The following is a 23,603-nucleotide window of genomic DNA, read 5'->3' as shown; positions in this document are numbered from 1 at the left end:
TTAAAATATGTATGTATGCCGTCTGATGTAACAGCGCCCTTACCTCGTTTTCCCTCGCATTCATTCACTCCAGAGGTATCCCAGAGTCCAGAATAAGCGCGCGGCCCGTCGGGAGAGCATGTCCTGCGCTTGGCAGCGCTCTGGCAACTTATTACGATAAATTGAAATTCTCGGACCGAACTGTGTTTTCAGTTTTCTATTATGTTGTGATTGGATTGGATTAGACTGGAGTGGACTGTGTTTGTGTTTACGCTACTGGAGTACCGAGTAGGTAAGTTATATGTAACTTCAGTAGATTGCGAATTAAAGTATTGCGGCTTTGCAATTTTCAAATAATAGCGGTTTTTTAATTGAAAATGCGATTCTAAGAGAAAAGTTACGTTCTGGAATCGTAGGTAGGTAGGTATTATTGTGATATATTTATTATTACAATCTATTTTTTTTTTTAAATTTTCGAATCTATTACGTTTTTTTTAAATATCTACCTGCGCAAGGAAACTAATGTTACAGTCATTTTAAAAAGTGAATAATAAAACTTTGGATAACTTAATTTGATTTATCCCACATATTTTATTAAATTGATTAGCATTTTAACAAAAGTGCAGATAACGTTTATTTAATTAATAAATAGTTTACAAGAAATAATTAAAATTATTTACGGCCAATGTTCATGTCGCTGTGTATTTTGATATAATTATTGGTGCATTTTCTTTGTCGGAAGGATGCTAACTAGCCTCAACAGAAGTCTCTATTGACATGATGAATTATTGCAATCATTAATATATCATATAAAATATTAATATTGGTACCAACCTTCATTTCACTTTTGATTTAAAGATCGCCTCACAATAATATCAAGATTATAATTTTTTGAGCTTACCTACCAAAACAAATAAAAGTATTTTAAAATTTAATGTGTTATGTTTAAAAACTGAACGATGGTTAGGATCGTTGATTTTTGCAAGAAGGCAAAACTTAACAATATGATTTAAAAAAAAAACGCGGTTATACGTATAAAGATAACGAGCAATTTTGCATGTGTGAGCTCGCCTTGTCACTTTGAACATTTTACCCCAATTAATTTTTTTTACGAGTGCCGCTCAAGTTCTCTCTACGCTCCCTCACAAAAAACTTTGAAAACACTGTATTAAAAAAAACATTTTTAAACAGCAAAAAAAAAAGAAAATCAGCAGAGTTTCTCTAGAAGAAGAAGAAGAAGAAGAAATACTTTATTGCACACAAACATCAGAATATACATAAAATATAGAATAAACAACAACAAGAATCGTAGGCATGCAAAGGTGGCCTTATTGCTGCAAGCAATCTCTTACAGGCAACCTCTCTTACCTCTAGCTGTACATCCAGCAGTGTTCAGAGTGCTACTAATATTATCTACTGAGGTGATAATCCCGCTGGGGAGGCCTTTTGCCCAGCAGTGGACTATGATAAGCTATTGATGATGATGATACTAGTTGTTGCTCGAGACTTTGTACGCACTTTGTTCGTTTTTTTTAAATACTGCAAGAACCGAAACTTTTCTATCTCTAAGCAAAATATTACTAAAACGGATATACCTGTGAAGCTTCGAAAAGGCTTAGCTTTTTTACCCTACCTAGGGTATTGTGGTTATTCAGGATAAAAGTATTCTATGACCATCTCCAAGATACAGGGTACATAAATGTATGATTAACGACTGAGACACCGGGAGGCATTTCTGCATCGTTCGAGTCCATGTAGGACTGAGGTTCAGAGAATGCAGTCGTGACATGCACATGACACTCAGTGTCATGAACATTTTATACTTATCAAAAGTTTAATTATATACCCATTTTATAAATTTTCTGTATGTTGTGTAAATTTTAAGCAAGATCATTGATAGGGCGACAAGCAGAGAACGTATTACAAAATATTAGTTTTCCAACTTCCATTATAATTTAAACATTATTTTCATTAAGTTCTTTAAAGTGTAAAGTATGTTTTAAAAATATAAAAAAACAACAGCGATAAAAAAAGAGATATTCTTTATGTAAGTGTGTTTTATTACTTTCTTAACAATTCGGAAAATAGTTTTTACACAGAAGGGTAACAAAAAAAAAATGACAACAAGGTATCAGATTGACGCACTCCTTTTTTAAATTCGTTTAAAAAGTAAATCAGGAACAGATGTTGTTATTAATGAGTACCGGAATATTCTAGAGCTTTATTTTGTAAATTTAATAACGTGGAAGCCGTTTGAATTATTTCTGTACACAACATAAAGGTTGTAAGCTACCGCCAACGTGTATTTAATTATTTTATCATAATATTACTATGAATTCTGATAAAATTATTTATCACATTGTCATTATTCACTATCGAGCGATAAGGCCGCCTCTTGTATTCTTCTTGATTCTTTATGTTTCTGTTTTTATTATATTTTTGTATATGTTAACGTTGTGGTATACAAATGAAGAGTTTAATAATAATAATTAAACCAATTTCATTACTCGCGGGAGATGACATTCGTGCCCTTTTTCACTAAACCTAGGCATGGCTTATATCTAGTGCCTAATGATTTTGGCAATGTCTAAAGAAAAGAAAACGTTTCACCAACTCTTAGGTGATAGTTATTAGCGAATGGTTGATGTATGCATAGGAACCTCGTTAGGTTAGGCTTATTATTTAGGCATATTTCGTCGTATTGTGAAAACGGGCTTAAGTCTCACAGCTTAGATTAACTCTCTCACGAAGCATCTACGTGCCTAACATTTAAAGCGAAAAACTGACTTCTGAAATAATTAATGTTACACCAAGTAAAATCAATTTAAATAAACTACAATAGGTGGTAGTAGATTTGACTTAATTTTCATTTCAAAAATGTACGTAATTTTATGATTAACATTTTACTATATTATTATACTAACTTACTCAGAACTTAACATAACATTCGAGTAACATGCAGTCAACCACGATGCACGCTGGCATTGCGAATTTGTAGACTACACACGCCGTTGAGAGATAGAGAATTCTCAGTCAGGTTTCCTCATGATGTTTTCCTTCACTGTTTTGTTATTGCAACGTTCATTGTTCCGAACAGTTATAGGTTCTTGTCGGGGATAGAACTAAGACGCGTAAAAAGAAGGGCGAATTTACTAGCCACTAGGTATCCACTTTACTTTAATGAAACAACAACGATTGAGTAATTCAGGTAAAAAGCTACGCAGAAGAGCCGGTGGAACCTAATTTAAGACAAATCAGATTAATATTTTTATCTACTAATCTGTTCACTAGAGTTTAGGTACCGACTGTGTAGCCACCCTCGCCCCAAAGCCGTCACGTGCATTCACCCCCATATAAATAAAACAACCCTTGGATTGTGCAATACCAGCGAATTCTTTGTGTTTGGTACTCTATTGAAGGTCACGTAGTACGCAAATACCTTAAGTCAAAGAGGATATAAACACTAAGTTTTAAATTATCTACATCGGTATGTCTTGAATTTTATAATAATAGATATTATTATGCATTATTTTACAGGTGTTAATATAGTTTGTAATTTATACATGTAATGGCTTATCAAGAAATCAGATATATTTATGGTAGGCGTCAATCTAGAGGTTAATAAAAATTATACTTCAGCTTTTTTAAGTTTCCAAGATCGCAAAAATTACGTTTACTATTCCAGCAGCTTGGGAGCCCAACGTCTGTCGGTGCACCGAGCTATGTGCCCCACTCTTTGCCACAACAGCTTCGCAACTCGTTTACTTTTGTCGGTAACTCTTATTCCATGCCTTACAATGTACTATTGGATAGAAGCAGGTGTTTCTTCGCGGAATTCCATGATATATTATGAAAATGAAGCTTAATTTGCTACACTCTTCGGTGAGGAGAATCTATATGGTGTATAATGTTTTCAATCCTTTACAATGCAAAGTCAACAACTGAGGATGCTCTGTGTGGAGTGGAGTATAAGGATTGAAGAAATTATAAATTACACCATACAGATCCTCCGGCTTTTCGCGGCGTGTAGCAAATTAAGCTTAATTTTCATAATATACAATGTACTCTTTAAAGTAATTTTTTTCTTACCTGTCTTAGGTATAATGTAAACCATATATTTGTTACTCTCAGTGGAAAGTTTATTTTCAAATTGTCATGAAAATAAATAAAACATACCTACCAAAAAAAATTATTTTGTTTGTTTTTATCTATTTTTTCGCACTTTTTAATATTTTTTGAAAACATACTGTTCACCAAAGAGTAATGAAAAAAACGTGTACATTATAAGACAATAATATCAGAAAAAATACAGTGTAATTCTGCCGGGATTCCGACTCGCACTGTCCCGTACACATTACAATCATCCCGAGGAACCCATTTTTAATCTGGATAATACTTTTTAGTAAGCGTTTGGATTCAGTAAAATTTTTTTAAAGACACTTTTTTTTTTTCACCTGGATTGTAACTTCTAGTTTTAGTAGAGCTTTTTGAGATAGAGCACGTCCGGGGAAGTACTATGCCAACTTATTTCTGCGGTTAAGCGGCATTGCTGTTTCAGGTTACAAGGTCGTGGTTAAATAAAATAAATAAATAAATATACTACGACCATACACACATCGCCATCTAGCCCCAAAGTAAGCATAGCTTGTGTTATGGGTACTAAGATAGCTGATGGATATCTTTATGAATATAATACACGTAAATACTTATAATATACTGATAAACACCCAGACACTGAAAAACATTCATGTTCATCACACAAACATTTTCTAGTTGTGGGAATCGAACCCACGGCTTTGGACTCAGAAGGCAGGGTCGATGCCCACTGCGAAGTAATTAATAGTATTAACAGGCACATGAGCCTTAGCAATTATCAGTCAGTGCTGATAAAAGGCCTCATTTTAATTTTTAAAGCCAAAGTCAGTCTCTCCTATGTTTATTCCTTTGGTACCCTATGAAGGCTATGACTATACTCTTGGCAATACTAACCTTCTCTTCCTTATATTTCTAGTGTTCAGTTACTCTTTGACGATTACATCTAGACGGCGTCGCCAGACCTCTGTAAGACTATACTTACTCTATGGCTCTACGTTCATTATCATAATTCAGGAGTGCTTCATATCAAAGTTTGTTATCAGAATGATACCTCAACTGGCAGTCCGGGAAAGTTTTCCGCAGTTTTGAAATCTTTTGTGATTTATAAAGAGGCTGGAATTCATAATGTTTAAATGATAATATAAGGCTTGCGCACACTTACATTTTTTATAACTGACACTGGACATCATGGGATTTTGGTAAAATATAACAAAATAGATATATCGATGTTATTGTCGTTAGAATGTATTTCTATGTAAAATAACAATCGGAGTAAAACAAAAAACTCCAATCTATATAAGTACATTGAGACATTTTGTTTTTCGTAATCTATAAAATAATACATCGTAATAAAACGTGTAACACACTCTCAGCCACGGACGCCGCGTCAAACAACAGAGTGGGTGGCGGTGATTGAAATTGTCACGCAGTATTAATTACGTCACTAATTGGTCAAGTGCGCTTCGCCTGCTAACCAATTTGTGGTAACGACCATTATCATGTTATATTGTTCCTTTTTAACTTATTTATAATGTTACAAGTATAAGAAATCTGAAATGATGACTCCAGACGATGGGCTAGTTGAAGTCGTGTGAGATAAATAGCAAGTTGAGGATCTTGAAGAATACCAAATCAACGCATGCAACCTTCGTCCGCGGACATAAATATACCTACATTTAATCTAAGGCGCAGTTTGTACCACTTACTTTTACCCATAACTGAGAAAATGGACAGTTCGCAACATTTTTTATTTAGACACAGGGCTTTTGATGAAAACATCAGTTTTAATTTGGTTTTTTATTTAAATGTACTAAATTGTCATATAACGTTTTTAAACCTACGTCGCCACGTCAAACAAAGGAGTGGATGGTGGTGATTGAAATTGTCACGCAATATTAATTGCGTCACTAATTGGTCAAGTGCGCTTCGTCTGCTAACCAATTTCTGATAAAAACCATTAACATGTTATATTGCTGATTTTGAAAATTCAAATGCTGAGTCATCCAACATATCACTTAGGAATTTTATACGAGAAGATAAATATTTTGATAAAAAATAATAAATAGTAATAGAACGCTTACAACACGCCAAATACCCGCACGGTCGCCGCGGCATACAACGGAGTGGGTGGCGGTTATAATGAATGAATGAATTAATGAATACACTTTTATTGTACACCACATAAACATATAGTAAAATTATAAGTAAATATTTAACAAAAAGTATAATATAATTTGGGAGCCTTATTGCTACATAGCGATCTCTTCCAGATTCTTCTATAATGTTGATTTTAAAATTATTTAAGTGCCTTTGTAAAGGAAATTTTAAATACTGAGTCGTCCAGCATTTAGGAATTTCATATGAGAATGTTAATATTTTGATAAAAAGTAATAAAACGTTTAAAACATGCCCGATAACCACACGGCCGCCGAGTCAAACAATGGAGTGGGTGGCGGTGATTGAAATTGTCACGCAATATTAATTACGTCACTAATTGGACAACGTGCGCCTCGTCTGCTAACCAATTTGTGATCTACATGTTATATTGTTGAATTTGAAATTATTTCAGTGCCTTAGTATAGGAAATTTTAAATGCTGAGTCGGATAGCATTTCACTTATGAATTTCATACGAGAAGATAAATATTTAAATAAAATGTACCTAATAAAAAGCCGTTGGTCGCCGCGTCAAACAATGGGTGGGTGACAGTCATTGAAATTGTCACGTAATATTAATTACGTCACTAATTGGATGTGCGCCTCTAAACTCATCTGCTAACCAAATTCTGGCTCCAACCATTTACATGTTAGGTATTAAGTGGTTAGGTACTTCGGCCTCCCTTCAGTCAGTCCTAGTTCGATCCTCGGCACGCACCTCTATAACTTTTGTTTTAAGCGTTTTTAATTGAAATCATTTAAATAACGAAGGAAAACCTCTACACGCCCGAGAGTTCTCCATAATGTTTTCAAAGGTGTGTGGAGTCCACCAATCCGCAATGGGCCGGTGTGGTGGACTGAAAGCTGGAGACCCACGCTCTGAAGTGGGCCGGTAATAAGTTGATGTGATGATGACATCATTATTTAACTATAGGTACCTAACACTTATAGTACTTGGTACATAACACTAACGTCTAACAGTAAATTAACAGTACCTATGTAAATTTTATCTATTTAGTTTGACAAGTGGTAGGTACAATTCAGTGTGGTCCTAACAAGGAAATGGAACTGTTATATGTCGTTGTTTGTTGTGTCAGTTCACATCAAAGCTGTCAGATTAGAAATGGTATTGGGATCACATCGGGTGCATTTCATTTTCGCCACACAAGTTATTGCATCATAGAGGCGATTGTATAACAAAAACATATTCTTCGATAGAAGCAGGCGTTACTTTACGGAATTCCATGATATATTATGAAAATTAAGCTTAATTTGCTATACTCTGCGAAAAGCAGGAGAATTTGTATGGTGTTATTTATAATTTCTGCTAGCTTTTTACTCCACACCAAAAACATCTTGCAGACCGCCAACTGTTTATTTATTCAGTACCTACTAAAAGAAGTGATTGTAACAAGAAAACAAAACGAAAAGATACATTTGTCACATTTAAATTATTATTGGTGAAATTCTTAATGACAAGGTTACTTGGAAGCAAACCGCTCCGCTTTTATCTCACATAAGGTAGAACAAGTTCAAGTTAAAAAGTTCAAAGTTTGTAATAAACGTAAGCTTAGGGAAAAGTCCTATAATAGTATAAAGGACTACGTAATCAATAATAAGCTTGGGTGTGAATTATTGATCTTCTAATAATTTTAAATGAAAATGTGGGATAGCGATTGCAAATAAAAACACCGGCCTTGTTGTGGGCTTCTAAGACCAGGGTGCATTTGAAACCCATAGTATCTTGAGTTTTAAGTTGACGGATATAATAAATAACTAAATATAGTGCCACCTATGGGCCTTTACTTGAATAAAGATATTTTTGACTTTTTGACTTTAATAATAATAATAAATAATAATATCGTTTATTTCTTTCATCAAAATTGCACATATAATGAGTTGACGAACTGGCTACCCAAGCTAGATTTTATCTGTGTTAAGGACGATGAACAATAATTGTTAAATTCGGAAATGTTAGTGAAGAGCAACTGCTGAGTATTTTGCCAGCTTCTTGAAGAATTTGTCTTCCAAACCGTTGGTAGAGTGGCTACTAACAGACATGCTCGACGGTTCTAACGGTACATTGCTTAGGTTAGGCCTACTTGAAATAAATGAATTTTGAATTTGATTTTAAATTTGTAAGGCACTGGGAGAAATGGAGAGGGAAGGTGAATATATTCTACGTGGATTAAAAAATATCCCTTTATTGCAGCAGTAAACATCATACTTCCTTGTCTTCAACGGTTGTTAACTTTATTACGCCGGAAGCAAAGTTATTTTTACAAATGGCAACGCATTACTTTGACGAATGGTGAATACCGATTCGCATGTCCTGACAATTTAAATACGAAATGCTTTCACACTGTTATTTAGCCAATGCTTTAATATATAGCTTTTTGTAATCTATACTAATATTATAAAGAGGAAAGATGTTTTTGTTAGGATGTTTGTACAGAACGTACTGGAACGATTTCAACCATTTCTTTGCCAAAAGAAAGCTAAACTATCAAGAAGTAACATAGGCTATAATTTATTTTTAAAAAATTGAAGATCCTTAAGAATATTGCAATAACTTAACCCAAAGTAACAAAATTTTGCATTATAAAATCATTACTTGGCCTGCGCTGAGAAAACTATTGATTGTACATACAAATTATGTAGTACATAACTATAGTACTCATTAGTACCTACAAAATAATTAATGAGGGAATAAATCTAAATATCTTAGTTAAGTCGCATTAGCAGCATTTGTGTTCTAAAATTTTATTACGTTGCCGGTAGAAACAAAAGTAGGTTACATTAGTTTGTTATAAAATGAGTTTGGTTTATCCATATTAACGATATCGGTAGGTCTTGAAATATATAATACGACAATAAACACATCGCAACCTAGCCCCAAAGTAAGCGTTAGCTTGTGTTATGTATCGCCCGCTAAGTTACCCCGAGCCTGAACTCATTAAAAGTGGCAACGGTTGGTGCATATATCTCATAGGATGCTTCGATGTACGGTCCAACAGGGGCACTGCACAGAATGTTTTTATCATGTGTTTATTTTAAATGTATCTGTGAACACCGCATGTCTTACTTGCGTTTGCTTGCGAGATGTACAACGCACATGGCTAATTAACTCGCGCGAGTAGCAAAGCGAGCAAGTGGCGTCTCGCGAGTAGTGTACCGTGTACGCGCGGCGAGAGTGGCCCTTCAGAGACGACACGCTTCAGCCGTGACAAATACGAATAGGGATGACCAACAACATTTTACGTAGACGCTTTTGAGGATCTGGGTGCTTATCTGTATTTATCTTACATCTTTAAACGAGTAATTCTTGTATATATATATATTTGGAATCTCGGAATCGGCTCCAACGATTTTTATGAAATTTAGTATACAGGGGGTTTTGGGGGCGATAAATCGATCTAGCTAGTTCTATCGATAAATATATATATAATATATAATTGAAATCTCGGAATCAGCTCCAACGATTTTCATGAAATTTAGAATACAGAAGGTTTCGGTAAATCGATCTAGCTAGGATTCATTTATATTGGAATCTCGGAATCATTTATATAGGACATACGACTACTTTTTTAAGTCGACTCATTCGCGGACGAAGTCGCGCGGGTCCGCTAGTAAGTATTTATGTGTATTATATAAGGACCCCATTGTCCATTAGTTCTCAGAGCTATGTGCCCCGCTAATGGCCACTACAAATTCGACATGCGTTGTTGACTTGTGATTCTTTTTTTTTTATATTCCATTACAAGTTAAGCTTCGACTGCAATATCACCTTCTGCGAAGTCTAGATAAACACCCAGACTGTAAAAAATTCATGCTCAACACACAAACTTTTTCTAGTTGTGGGAATCGAACCCACAGCCTTGGACACATAAAGCAGGGTCGCTGCCCATTGCGCCACTGCGCTGTCGATTAATAAATCTGGGTTCTCTAATACTTACACCTTCACGCTAAAATTAATAAACGAGTTTTGATATATAAATATGGTGTGAAGTTAGTTTGGTTTAGGTCTTGGAATAGCAAATAGCATAATTTTTTTTTACAGTGGCAATGGTTTATTATGTATTTTAAGATCGATTGACGTGTTAAGGTCAACCAGTTACGCTACAAAGTCCGTTGTATCGTAATTTTTTGCTTTACCGGAGGACTCGAAATAAATCGTTTTAAGAATCTCGATTCATCGTCTGTTGACAACCCTACTGACCACTGTAACGAATCACTTTAAGTTCCCAACATATAGGCTATTTCTCACCGGATAGTAAAATATCTCAAGCGTGCATTCCCAGTTATTGTGTTCCAAAATACTTTGAAATGTGTGGGGTCTGCTACTACTCTGTAGGTAACGTGAAAAAAATTATATCACAAAATAATTCAAAAGGCATATTTTATATCTATACTACTAATAAGTTTTAGTTAATTCTTGTAGAAGTATAGTAGAGCTTCTTGTGACGAGCTCGTCCAAAGAAACAACGCATTTATAATATTAGTAAAGAAGTGGTAAAGAAGTAAAGATTTATTGCAATGTTCTATTAATAGTCTTACACAATTTAACAAAATCTATTCTTCCTCGTCGTTCATCTTCATCATACCAAACCATCATCCCACAATGAGAAGGGGTTAAGGCTGTAGCGGTGGACACCACGCTGGCCCAGTGCGGATCGGTGGACTTCACACGCCTTTGAAAACATTATAGAAAACTCAGTTCTCAATAATGTTGAAGGAAGTGATATTTTAATTGCCTAAAACGCAAATAACTTAGATAATAATAAAGTTAGAGGTGCGTGCTGGGATTCGAACTCGCCCCGCCGAAAGTGAAGTCGAAGTCCCACCCACTTGGCTAACACCGCTTCAATTAAGAGTTCACGTGATGAAAAATGAAAGTATGAGAATAATTTATTTGATATCACAATTTCTTTACTAAGTATTAGGCTAAGACCTTCATTTACGTTTGCAAAAACCTGTATTAGGAGCTATCGCTCTTTCCAATACAAACTTTATAATTTATTTTAGGTAACCAATTTATTTTCTTTTATTATATTTTTGTTTGACATTATTATAAATTTGCAAACTCAATCATGCAAGCATGCAAGTGTGTGCATGTACTTTTTTTACAAGTTAAAAATAAGTTAATCAACAGTTTTTTTTAACTTTTAATAGTTATAACCCATTAACCTGCCTTAGTCAAAAGTGAAGAGTTTCTGCGCCATATCCCTTCTCTGTAATGAGAGAGAAATAGGGCCAATATAAATAAATTAAAAAAAAACATTCCCCAACTAAATTTATGAATAGTAGGTCAGGTGTTAAAAGCCATGTAAACTCGGAGTTTACGTGTTTTGTTTCGCAGTTATTTTTTTAATTCTTTTCTTTCTTTACTGTTGGCACTATGTGTACGACTTTTTTTTTATTTATTAAAATATGTCGTGGGTTCAAAAAGTAAGTGCTTTAAAAATAATAGGACCACAATTAAAATTATGTAAAGCAGTAGGTCAGTTGGAAAAATCCTTTATGATACGCGTAAAAGCGGGCCTCCTTTGTTTTAATAATATGCACTGCTAAGGATGGTTGTTTGTTTGTTTGTTTTATAAATTTTGTCGCAGGAAATAAAGAGGAAGTGTGTTTTCATTTTCTTGAGTGGCGTTTATGAAATATACTAGGTGTTTCCCGTAACTTCTTTCGCGTGGAGATTTGATGTGTATGCCTATATTCAGTGCAAAGGAATTTGATTAGGGTGACATAAAGCAGGAAAATGGCATAAAATGGAAAAAAAACCTACTCCTATAAGAATTATATAAGAATTGTAGGATAGGCAGTGCTTTCGTGTTGTATGAAGTGCTCGCGACTGCCTATATTATGCTCTGAGCCCTGAATTACTATTATGAAACTTAAGTTTAATTTGCTATACTACGGTCAAGTCAATTATTCATTGTAAAGTCAACTACTCCTGAGGTTTCTGCGGTGTAAGAGTGAAAGGTGCGTAGAGAGTACGTTACCTACTTCTCGCGGAGTATAGCAAATTAAGCTTAATTTTCATAATATGTCATGGTATTCCACAAAGTACAGCCTGTTTCTATCCCTGAATAAGTACTGAAAAACATTAAGATCTCTTGCTCTGTGAAACACAGAAACAAATCCATCACAAGGAAACTATAACTTTTTCTTAGCCAATGTGTTATTATTCCAGATTATATAATATATATAAAATTTCATTCTTATCCATTCCAAACATACATTGCCATTTAGCCACAATGTAAGCGTAGCTTGTGTTTTGGGTACTAAGATGGCTAATGAATATTTTTATGAATCTATATATATAAAAGAGAAAGTGAGTGGGTATGTTCCGTATAGACTCCGAAACGGCTGGACCGATTTCAATGAAACTTTTAGGGAATCTCCGGATTGACCTGGCGAGTAATGCTGTAAAGTTTGGTGACGATCGGAGCACTCCTATTTTTGAACTGTCAAACTGTCAAATACAGCTTTTATTTACTATGATGATATTCTGTTGTTGGGTGTACATGGGTGTAGGTAATGATTTTCACCCGCTCGAGAAGAGAATGAATATGGAGAGAAATAAATGATTTAATATATTATTAAATTAAAAAATTAATGATGTAAGTTTCTTGTTTAAATAAAATAGGAGAGAAATAAATGATTTAATATATTATTAAATTAATAAATTAATGATGTATGTTTCTTGTTTAATTAAAATAAAGCAAAATCTAGCCCGGCGAAGCGGGCTGGGTACGCTAGTAAGATATAAAATACATATAAATACCGTGACACTGAAAAATATTCATTGGATTCTGCCTTGGACTCAAACTATCTCATTTATATTTCATCCTCATTATGAACAAATTACCGGCCCACTACAGGGCTCAGAATGAGAGCATAGCCCACCAGGCCGTGCGGATTGGTAGCCTTCACACGCCTTTGAGAACGTAGAAAACTCACAGGTAACACACATACCTTGTTTTCTCACGATATTTCCGTTATATTTTTATTGCTTAAATTAAAAACCCACATATCTCCCAAAACACGGGGCCGCCGAGGATCTATCTCGGACCCCAGTGGCTTAGTGGGGATGCCGTAGCCTTACCCACTAAGTCACTGCATATAATATATGTCCTATAGTATCGATACTTAAATAATCACAATGTTTTTGCATAGCTTTTCGAAAATAATTACGCGGAAAATCGGGGCCCTGGGCGGAAAATGAATTCCAGTCTAGTCCCTAACCGTTATCTACGCAGCATTATCTATGCATCAACCAATCTGCGCTCGTCCGCACCATGCATGCGCGGTGGTGCACCATTGGTTCTTTACATCGACAATGGACCCCATTGTGATGCCCATGACAATAGTGCTACGTCTACACCGTGTAACATGCTAAATTTTCCAAAATTAAGCGCGACAGCTTGGATACGTGTCGCTCGCATGTTTATTTTTCAAACGGAATTTTTAGTTTGATCGCTTGCGTTTGGAGCGCTGAAACAAATATAATTGAAGGACGGATAGCTCAAAATAGGTAGGTAGGTTTAAAATAGGCAGAGGTTTAAACAGTTGAGTTTTTTTAAACACAACTAGGTGTTGCCTACGTTCTTTGACCGTGTTTCTTTATGTTGTTTACAAAACCTATGGGAACCGTTTGGTTTCCTGGGATAAGAAGTAACCTATGCTACTTTCGGTCCTTTCAACTAACTCTATGCCAACAATCAAGTTGATTGGTTGCTTCGTTAAAGGATAAACAAACAAACACACTTTCGCATTTATATTAGATATTAGTTAGGACACAAGCAGATGAAGGATTTTTTATATTTTTCCCTTCTTTAATAATAAATGAATCTTATTTTTTTTTAATATTATATGTAATAACGACTGAACTAAATTGTTACTAACTTTTTAGGACTCATAATATTTTGAATACAAGCTTTACAATATGAGGTCGTCATACTTTTTATTTGTATACTTGCAGTACACTTACACTGGTGGTAAAGCAAAAATTCTAGACGTAGGTCATAAAAAAAATATCAAGTCATTCGGTGAGTCCTTTTCATTTTCAAATTTCAATTATTTCGGTTGCGCAATCAATCGTTACAAAGCTTTAAAAATAAGAGTTTTATGTCGACCAAAGCTTAAAGAAACCCAGCCTCGGGACTCTATTAACAAGGTATTATATTATGTTAAAGTGTACTCCCATCCTAACCCACGGTAGCGTGCTAATACGTCAATCAGCTGGGGTACCAACTACAGCGTTAGATACTTCAACAATCAAAAAAAAAACGCACCCCCTTTAAACAAACAAAGAAACTCCAATTTGGATCCTCGTTGAATCGATGTTTGAATTTTTTATTAGTTCTCCTTTGCAACGCGCGATGTGAATCGATTCTAATTGAATTTTTAAAGCGGGTTCTAGAAGCAAAAAAATACTCAACTAACTTGTTGTTATGTTTGATGTTACCTTTATCTTTTGAGGGGCTAATAAATTATAATTCATAAATGTAATCTTCTTAGCTTTATGTTTATTTGCATGTACTTGTATACTTCGTGTGTAATCCTATAGAGCTAAGATTCGTGACATGACATGTCTTATAGTTATGTTTCCCATTTACTTGTTTTATCTTTTTAGCTTATTACAATTTGTACCAATATACGTAGGTATAACCTATTAAATTATTTTAAACGACAGATAGCTGTTTCGCTATCATATTTTTTTACAATATCAGCCAAGAACTTGGCTAAGCAAACTGCTTTTATTGAGCAGTGTCACAATTATTTTGACATTAATGCAGGAGGCAGGAAAATCTTTGTTCAGGCGTTCAAATGTCCGCGAGGCGTCGTAATTTATTTAACCTCAAAGGTAAAAGAATTGTTTTTCGGTATTAATTGCTCCAATGTTGATAACATATACAACAAAAATTGTAGAGCTAAAACTATGTCGATAAATGCTCTTTAATTTTTGTATACGACAACTTAAGAACGCCAAAATGAACGTAATTACTACTAATCCGAAATTTCCGAATAGTATCTTTAAGATGTCTCTCAATAAGTTCAAAATTTGTATGATTAAAAGCTTGGATATAAATTGCTCTAACTTCATAGCTAAATATTAACTAACAGTGAAATGGCGATAACAAAAAAATACCCGGCTAAGTTGTTTGTAAGCTCTTGTTAGATCAGGTCATAGCTTAAGGTTTTGGAGAAAATAGTTATCACCATAACCTCACATTTCTGAACATATATTATGTACAAAAGGCTCATAACTGCCTGTGAATTTTATTATCTTATTCCGAGGTTAAAAACGCTAATTTGCCCGGAATTGTATGTCTATGCATTATATTAACTGGTCAAAATTCGAATTAATTTAAATAATAAGTTAGAAAATTATTAAGTTTCTACTGTCAAAGACTATACCTACTTCTACTTCTTCTATCACAGATTTTGCCAAGACACCGACACTGACACTATATTGTCAATTTTTTTAAAACAAAAAATAATCCAAAAATTGATTGAAAAAGGTTACCTATATACCTATGTGTGTGTGTGTGTGTGTGTGTGTGTGTGTGTGTCAAATACGAGGTAGTGTGTGAAATGTGTTTTTAATCCCTTCTTTAATAAAAAATGAATCTTATATTTTTGTAACTACTGTTCTAAATTGTTTGAAAATATTCTAAGTTAATATATTTATTGTATGAAATTGATTGAAAAAGGTTACCTATATACCTATGTGTGTGTGTGTGTGTGTGTGTGTCAAATACGAGGTAGTGTGTGAAATGTGTTTTTTTATGTGTGGGAAATTTTAGTCCGCACAATTTTTGTAAAAAGAGGTACAAAGTTTTTGCTTCACGTTGCAATTTATTTATATCGATAGAAGATAAATTGAGTTACTCTTTCTACTATATGCACCGAAACCTCTCTCCCTATCGACTCTTTTTAATACAGCTTTTGTTTTGGTATACCATCAGAGAACGACAAGTGAAACCTTTGCGACTAAAAAAATCGAGGAGGGCAAGTTATGGGTTCCAGTACTTTGAACGTATTGCAGCTTCATTTCGTACTGGAATGCCACCTTAATGTAGCTTTTCGTTTACTGCGGTGTTCTCCTCAGCGAAATACGCTCGTTAGTTGCATTTTGTTTTCGTTGTTACGTACACTTGAAATTCAGGTTAAGTTGATAACTATCCGCTGAATGCCGTTGGTGTAAACTTTGCGGTTATGAACTGCGTACGCGGAACTGGATCTTTTTTTGAAGGAACTTTTTTCTCGTTTCTCGTGAATGAGGCAATCATAGTGTTTGTATTCTCTTTGCGGGGAATAATGCAATGTTTTCCATACTTGTTGAATGCTATATAGTTAGTGATTACGAGATTGGAATTTGTATGACTGTGAATGAATGATCACCTTTTTATACACCACCCAAAATTTCACTACACAGAAAACTACAGAAAAAGAGTACGAGGTACCGAGTTCGATTCCCGGCACGCAGCTCTGACTTTTCGAAGTTACATGTGTTTTTTATTTAAACAATTAAAATATCACTTGCTTAAATGGTGAAATAACAGATCGTGAGGAAACCTGCATGCCTGAGAGTTCTCCATAATGTTCTCAAGGCGTGTGACGTCTACGAATCTACAATCTACAATCCGCATTTACTTAGCCAGCGTGGTTAGACTACGGCCTCAACTTTTCTCTTTCTGAGAGGAGGCCCATGTGTGTCAACAGTTTGATGTTGATGATGATGATTCATCCTTATAACTCACACAGCATCCTTAGGAGTTGTTCTCTACATTTTAACCGATTTGGAAATTACTTTTCTCTGTTGAAACGGTTTATTTCTTAGGCGATCCCAATATCACCAAGTCAAGATCTATTGATGGGATCCTCGTCAGCATTTTTTTATAGCAATAATAGACTAAACAGACGGCACACCTGATGGTAAGTGGAAACCCATCGCCTATAAACAGAACAACACCTCGCAGGGCATGAAAGGAACGCGTCCGGCAACGTGCCGCCCCCTGTCCGTCAACCTAAGGTGTAAATGTTAAACTTATGTTTGTGTGTAATTGAAACAATGCTGCGGCAGAAATAAACATGGTGGACAAACTCTACATGGTGGAGAAAGGAATACTCCTCCCCCGGAGGAGCTCTGTCACAAAAAACACTATTACAAGCGCTATTGCTGTACACCTATAGCACGCTCTTGTGCACTTTCACCAGAAATGTACGTCGTCTAGTAAAACTGATGACGACGGATGGCGACCGGAACTACAAAATAGTAAAAATATTTCACTAGCTGCGATTCGATTACTTTAATTTGGTGCTAAACAATTTATGCTCATCATAACAAAGGCGCTGGTAGCAAAGTATCAAAAAAGCGTTACAACAACAATTAACGGCACTGAATCGAGAAAATTAAAGAAGAATCTGTAAAATGTGATGAGCTTTACATTTCTACTATAACTGAGATAATAATTACAAGGTAACCCACAAAAAAAGCGCGAAAAAAATATTATGTCAAAAAGAAATCGATTTCGAAAATACATTTGTTTACATTTTTTATAGGCGAAGGTTAAATTGTGACAAGAATATTCTTATCTACTTTGGTCACATTGCTCGACGCCTGTCCAGTAATCTGGATAGGTAGCTGAGCTAATACTGGTAGGTAAGGTGGAGGGTAAAAGACCATGTGGCCGATCACCTTGTCGCTGATCTGAACAGTTAGAACAGAAGCTATCAAAAAAGCCGAGGATAGAACAGGATGGAACGTTGTGATAAAAATCTAACTAAAATCCGAAACTAGAATCCGGACACGACCTACAGTAATGAAGTAAACGACGAAGAAGATAGGCTAAGGATGGTTAGTTAGACAATAATTAAGTCCAAATACAATAATAAAACCTTGCTTTGTAAGCTATACTAAGGTAATACCTACGGGACAAAATGCACTGCATTTCATAGCGCTGAGTGATTACGTGTCTAAAGGTGTTCTGCAGTGTACATGCAGCTACTTGTCGTAAACGTCTGCAGGTTTTATCCTTGATGGCACCTGCTAGTAGGTAGGTAGTAGCCTAATGTACAACCTTTCAAATAAATTTCTTTAGAAATACGACATGAGTGACACTGATGTCTTTAAAGTAGGTAGGTAGATCACATAACTTCTCAGAGTACCGTAAACTTAGCTACTAAATCACGTAGGGGTCAAATATCTTTAACTCTTTACATGGTATAAAAAATGTATAAACCCCGAACTTTAAATATAGAGTACATTATTCAACTAGTTATGCCCTTTTAATTGACGCCCGTATTGAGGGAGTTGTGGAAAAAAAATTGTAGCTCTGCTTTTTGAGTTGGTGGTCACACGAATTTCGAGGAAGTTGAGAAATGTATGTAATCCGCCATCGGCCATCTTGGATTGAACACTCCAGACTAATTCACCTTTCAAATGAAAAAAAAAAATCAAAATGGATTCATCCGTTCGGGATATTTGATGCCACATACATGATCCAGACAAAAAAACACACACAAACACACCGAAAACTTTGGTCCGTGGTCAGTGGTTAAAAACAAAGAAGCTCTCGCCGTTTGTAAGCTTAGAGCTTATAAAATACGCAACGGATTGTAATGCAGTTTTCAGCAATATATAGAGTGATTTAAGAGGAGGGTTTATAAGTATTTAGGAATCGAGCATGGGATCTTCCGTTGACGTGAGTTCCATCGTAACGCTATTATCAAGGGTCCCCTAAAAACTCCCAACCCACAATAGCAATAAACTTTCCTTGCATCTGCAATAGTCAAGAGCTACGAAGGAAACTAATAAAAAATTCAATTTATCGAAACAGTAAAAATCCAATTAGTGATTGTTTAGTTATTTATAGAGGGTGCGATTTTTTGGTTCGCTTTTGTATTGAGACGATAGAATGCGAGAGTGAAACGCTTGTATATTACTTAAAAGAATCAAATATACATACTCTATGTTAGTATATCTACTTGTTACAGAGTACGCCTCAAGCAGCGTATACAATTTCTGTACCAAAATTAATCTAAGAATAATTTTTTAAGACATACTTCTTTTGGTGCGTTAAACAAAAATGATGAGAGTAAATTTTTACAATGCGCGTGCACACCGTCACAAAAAACCGACACCCTGAAGTAAGCTATATTCAACATTTTAGCGTTTCAAAAAAGGTTTGACAGTATGTATGTATGTATGTATGTTTCAATTTTCTCATTCCGGTGATTTAATTGTACAAAAATCTTAAACTTTAATGTTGAGTGAAACTGTGTTGTCCGATTGTGAGATAACTAAATAATGCATTATAAAAAAACTTTCAATGTATTAAGTACCTTTTTCTACAAACGTAGATAACTTTTTTCTACCGGATGTTTGGTGCATCGTGTGCCAAATCGAATCTGATGATTGGAGGGGTCTTTGGCTATCTCTTCAGCCCTCGTAAAAAAATCTTGCTCAAACGGTTTTTTTTATACTGATTTTAAATTGTTTTTTTAAAAATTGTAAAAATTCTACATTTAAATTTTAATAAAAAATAAAGTTGTTAAGTATTAATTAATTTTCTTTTTAATCTTTAATTTGTAACGTTTTACGCTTCTTTTGAAACTAGAATTACACGCCAGCAACATCTAGTTTTTGTTTTACAGCCCCGCAAAGTTTTTTTTACGTAAAAAAATAAGCTTGAACGTCAACTTTCGGTTTTAATAAAAAAAAAACTAAAAGTGATCATGTTCTTCCAATTTTTTTAAAACATCTCTGGACTGTCCCCTTTCTAATGGTGTGCAATATGCCATGAAAAGTAATTAGTAACATCACTAATTTTCAAATTTTCTAAACTTAGTCACAATTTTCTAATATTCAACAGATGAAAGAAAAACAAGTTTTTGCGTAAATAAAACTCACAAGCAGGTAAAATTTTTAAATTTCGTAGGTTTTACTTGAAATAAAAATAATACATTGCATTTGAAACATTTATTTCATAATTTTTACAAATTCTGCTCAAATTGTTCACCCCTGTTTCGAATGCAGGCCCGACATCTTTGACGTATTGTTACAGTTGTAGTCCGAAGCCGTATTTCGTTCTTAATTGTACCGAAGGCCGCTTCTATGCGTTGTATTAGTACCTCCCTCGTTGGGACTTCTGTGGCGTATACTAGCTCTTTGGCACGTCCCCAGACATAAAAATCTAACGGAGTTAAGTCTGGGGAACGTGGAGGCCATGCAATAGGCCCATCGCGCCCAATCCACGAATTGGGGAACACATTATCGAGGTATTCCCTCACAGTTAAACGCCAATGCGCGGGACAGCCGTCATTTTGAAATACTATGGGCACATCTTCATTAAACACGGGCACCTCGGCCAATAATTCCGGCAGATCATTTTGCAGGAACTCTAAATAATTATCGCCATTTAAGTTATCAGGCAGGTAGTGCGGTCCAATTACCTGATTCCCAATCACTCCTGCCCAAACGTTCACACTAAACCGTCTTTGAAAAGATTGCTGTCTTTTGGCATGTGGGTTTTGCCGTTTCGGTGCCCAATGGTGTAAATTGTGCAAGTTAAGAATCCCTTCTCTGGTAAATTTGGATTCGTCAGTCCACAGTATTCTTTTTAAAAAATCAGGATTATCCACATCTGTGTGTAACAAAAACCGACAAAAGTGCATTCGTCTGTCAAAGTCGCCACCCTCAAGACCTGCAACAACCAAAAATCTTTTTAATTCCCCTTGAGCAGTAATTAATTGCACTAGAAGATTATGGATACCTGCTAAACAAAGGCAACGTCAAACAAAGGTTTTAAATTACGTACCTTGAACCGGAGTCTCGTGGAATGGATATTTTTCGTTTTGTCGAAGGACTTTCCACACTTTCCATATTGAAATATCAAGTTGTGCCGCCACATATCTAATGCTTCTTGTGTCGTCTTCCTCAAAAAGTGCCAGTATTCTCTCGTCCACTTCAACATTATGTCGCACAACATGTCCCCTTGGTTCATGAAAATTGACACTCCCAGTCTCGCGTAAACGTCGGTATGTGTCTTGGAAGACTCTGCGGCCAGGTAATCGTCGACCAGGAAAGCGTTCCTGGTAAAGTCGTTGCGCTGCACGAGCGACACCACGGGCTGCACCATAAACCATTATGATGTCCGCATATTCCTCGTTAGAGTATGTCGTCATTGCAACAACAAAAAAGTCAACAAAGTTTAACAATAACACCAAAAGTAAATAAAACGTAACAAAAAACAACAAAACTTAACGAAAACTAAATAAAAGAATCGTGGAGTACAGTAAGCTAGCACACACGTTAGGCAGCAGAGGCAGTGATGTCTCGACTAAAAAATAAGATGGCCGCCGTGTCGACGCGACGCGGGGCCCGTTCGCGATTGGTTCAAACAGGTTTGCACTATGCAAGAAAGGAATAGAAGATAGATTTCGCTTCACTAGAGTGAAAAAACTATTTTTGCCTGTTTAAACGAACAACGGGCGTATAACTTTATGAAAGAGACAGAAAATGTCATCTGCCTTGTGAATTGTGAGTGTTATTTACGCAAACCCTTGTTTTTCTTTCACCTGTTGAATATTAGAAAATTGCGACCAAGTTTAGAAAATTTGAAAATTAGTGATGTTACTAATTACTTTTCATGGCATATTGCACACCATTAGAAAGGGGACAGTCCAGAGATGTTTTAAAAAAATTGGAAGAACATGATCACTTTTAGTTTTTTTTTTATTAAAACCGAAAGTTGACGTTCAAGCTTATTTTTTTACGTAAAAAAAACTTTGCGGGGCTGTAAAACAAAAACTAGATGTTGCTGGCGTGTAATTCTAGTTTCAAAAGAAGCGTAAAACGTTACAAATTAAAGATTAAAAAGAAAATTAATTAATACTTAACAACTTTATTTTTTATTAAAATTTAAATGTAGAATTTTTACAATTTTTAAAAAAACAATTTAAAATCAGTATAAAAAAAACCGTTTGAGCAAGATTTTTTTACGAGGGCTGAAGAGATAGCCAAAGACCCCTCCAATCATCAGATTCGATTTGGCACACGATGCACCAAACATCCTGTATAAGGCGAAAGATAAAATTTTTGAAAAGATTTTTATATCGTTACACCTAATAGGTCTAACTTCTAACGCGTGTACATAAGTACACTCTGGTTTTTTTTTAGTTATCGGCTTCAAAAGCTACATCCCATTCCCGGCCCACTACAGGGCTACAGGTCTACTCCCGCAGTGAGAAGGGGTTAAGGCCGTAGTCCACCACGCTGGCCCAGCGCGGACTGGTGGACTCCACATACCTTTGAGAACATTATATAGAACTCTCAGGCATGCAGGATCCTGACGATGTTTTCCTTCACCGTCGAAGCAAGTGATATTTTTAATTAATTAAAACGCACATTACTTAGAAATGTTTGAGATGCCTTCTGGGTTTCGAACGCGGCCCCCGCTACTGCCCTTTCCCCGCTTAAGCACTTTTGAAACGTCAAGTCAGTTGTTTGCAGTGACTCTACCATTCCTTTTTGATTATTCTAAGAGTTTTATGCTTTAAACCCTCAACTTTTATATGTTACATAGTATTCATGTTTCAGATGCGAAGCGTAAAATCAACTAAAAACGTGCGGTGTTCAAATAGGCGTTGACGATTCAGCTTTTAGTTCTATTTTTAGAAGTAGAATATTTTACAAACATTTTACTGCAAATATTTTTCTACGTTTAGCTTGTCATTGGTAAATAGTGAGTTTTTAAATAAAAATAATGATTTCTATAAATTATAATTATACTTATAAGTACAAGTTAACTATTGACTGCAAACTAACCTGGTGGTAAGTTATAATGCAGTCTAAGATTATAGCGGGCTAACCTGTTTGGGAATATGGAAGTTACATATATACCCCTAATCGGTTTCTACGCGATACGTACCGGAACGCTAAATCGCTTAGCGGCACATCTTTGTAGGTAATATCTAACTATATCATAACTAGCCAACGGAAGAAGCCTCCCACCACTCCAGACCAGAGAAAATTCAGAAATTATGGATGCCCAAATAACTCCTGCCGAGAATCGACCCTGAAACTACTTAAAACCACAGCGATAACCGCTGCGGCTGTGAGGACGTCATATTTTCAGTTAAAAAAATCTTTTGTTTCTACAAATTTGGCTTTACTTATGTATATGTTTTTGTTATGACATAATGTGTTTCGTTTGTAATACATAAATGATAAAACATAAATGTGTAACAATTATTACTTATCTTATTTATTATTAAGTCTTAAAGCATCATTTTATTCTTATCTCACAGAATTTATCGTACAACTCTAATTACAGCTCTTTGTAAACTCAAGCATCATATT

At 35.2% G+C, this 23,603-nt stretch overlaps 1 protein-coding gene across 1 annotated transcript in view; it reads left to right on the top strand.

Moving 5' to 3' along the window:
* Positions 1-230: 230 nt before the first annotated feature.
* Positions 231-23,603, top strand: part of LOC120627376 — a 434,081-nt gene continuing 410,708 nt past the window's right edge. The window contains exon 1 of the mRNA XM_039895369.1: positions 231-271. The gene's annotated coding sequence lies outside the window, so the exon portion shown is untranslated. The remainder of the gene's footprint in view (positions 272-23,603) is intronic.

The sequence above is a fragment of the Pararge aegeria genome, chromosome 11 (assembly GCF_905163445.1).
Source record: "Pararge aegeria chromosome 11, ilParAegt1.1, whole genome shotgun sequence".
NCBI lineage: Eukaryota > Metazoa > Arthropoda > Insecta > Lepidoptera > Nymphalidae > Pararge > Pararge aegeria.
Note: the sequence above shows the minus strand (reverse complement) of the source record. Positions and strands in the feature narration are given on the sequence as shown.